Here is a 1,730-nt window from a genome sequence, read left to right on the forward strand (position 1 = left end):
CTAAAGCTGAAACTCCAGTACTTTGGCCACCTCATGAGAAGAGTTGACTCATTGGAAAAGACTCTGATGCTGGGAGGGATTGGGGGCAGGAGGAGAAGGGGATGACAGAGGCTGAGATGGCTGGATGGCATCACTGACTTGATGGACGTGAGTCTGGGTGAACTCCGGGAGTTGGTGATGGACAGGGAGGCCTGGCGTGCTGCGATTCATGGGGTCGCAAAGAGTCGGACATGACTGAGCAACTGATCTGATCTGATCTGATCTGATAAGCTGTTTGTATATTTTGGAAATTAAACTGTGCATCATTTGCAGATATTTTCTCCCAGTCCGTAGATTGTCAGACATGATTCTTAAACTGTGGTCCCTGGGCCAGCAGCTGCAATACCACGCACATTCTCAGACGCTACTCCAGAACTACTGAATCAGAAACTCTGAGGCTGGGGCCCAGCTATCTGTATTTTAATCAGCTCCCTTCAGCCACATCAGAGTGTTTCCGATGCTTGTTCTAGTTTGTGACTTGCTGCTCTAAGAGATGAAGTAACTGAAGGAACCTTTCATTCAGGCAGAGGTTGAGAGGATGGTAGAAGACCCCCAGGCAGGGCATTTATGATCATTCTGAGCATCGTGCGTGGACTAGGCTCTGGAGATGCTGCAGCAACCCAGCAGTCCTGGTTGGTGAGGGGGAGAGAAGAAGGGAAAGAAGCAGAACTGACAGGCAGTCAGGCAGTTATGATGCATGGCAGCAGGATGGGAGGGTCAAGGAAAGCTTTCCTCAAGCAGACATCTAAGTCTCAAAAATCAGTTGGAATTAGTTAGATATAAAGGGTGGGAGGGCTTCTCAGATGGCTCAGTAGTAAAGAATCCGCCTCCCAGTGCAAGAGAGGAGGGTTCCATCCCTGTGTTGGGAAGATCTCCTGGAGAAGGAAATGGCAACCCACTCCATTAATCTTGCAGGGGAAGTCCCATGGACAGAGGAGCCTGGCAGGGCTATAGTCCATGGGGTCGCAAAGAGTGGGAAAGGACTTAGTGACTAAACAACAACAAAAGGGTGGGAATGCTATTCCAAGTGTACTGACTAGTTTGTAGCAAGGCCCTGCAGATGTATCTGGGGAGAGTTCAGTCTTGATGGAAGGTGAAACAGCTGAGTAGGGGGCAGGGGAGGAATCGAGAGTTGGGGGGGGGGCGCGGCCGGGGGAGGGGAGGAAGTGGGAGGCAAGTCTCTGCCTTCAGAGCAAATGAAGGAGCTTTAGGGGCTTCCCTGATGGCTCAGATGGTAAAGCGTCTGCCCGCAATGCAGAAGACCGGGGTTCGATCCCTGGGTCGGCAAGATCCCCTGGAGAAGGAAATGGCAACCCACTCCAGTACTCTTGCCTGGAAAATTCCATGGACGGAGGAGCGTGGTAGGCTAAAGTCCATGGGGTTGCAAAGAGTCGGACACGACTGAGCAACTTCACTTAATAGCAATTGAGAAAAAGCCCTCTGGCTTTCGTGTGGAGTGGCACTAGAGAAGATGGTTGGGGAGGGGGGGAGCAGAGACCCAGGAGTGTCAGGCCCTAGACCCAGCCCGCTTCTGACCTTCAAGGCAGCTGTAGAGATTCAGACCCCAATCACAGTTTTGGGCTGGTGGCGGTTCCAAGGCCGGTGTTGCCGCCTCCGAGGCCAAGCGGTGTGGCTGGAGAGAGAACTGCCCCCACCGTCTTCCGCTACTGGCCCACCCCGATGGCCCCGCC

The 1,730-nt window shown here is 53.0% G+C and overlaps 1 protein-coding gene across 1 annotated transcript in view; it reads right to left on the bottom strand.

The window, feature by feature from the left end:
* The window catches only part of LPIN3 (lipin 3), a 27,448-nt gene extending 25,796 nt beyond the window's left edge, over window positions 1-1,652 (bottom strand). The window contains exon 1 of the mRNA XM_010829142.1: window positions 1,576-1,652. The gene's annotated coding sequence lies outside the window, so the exon portion shown is untranslated. The remainder of the gene's footprint in view (window positions 1-1,575) is intronic.
* Between the last annotated feature and the right edge of the window lie 78 nt (window positions 1,653-1,730).

This window comes from Bison bison, unplaced genomic scaffold (genome assembly GCF_000754665.1).
Source record: "Bison bison bison isolate TAMUID 2011002044 unplaced genomic scaffold, Bison_UMD1.0 scf7180017864500, whole genome shotgun sequence".
Classification (NCBI taxonomy): Eukaryota; Metazoa; Chordata; class Mammalia; order Artiodactyla; family Bovidae; genus Bison; species Bison bison.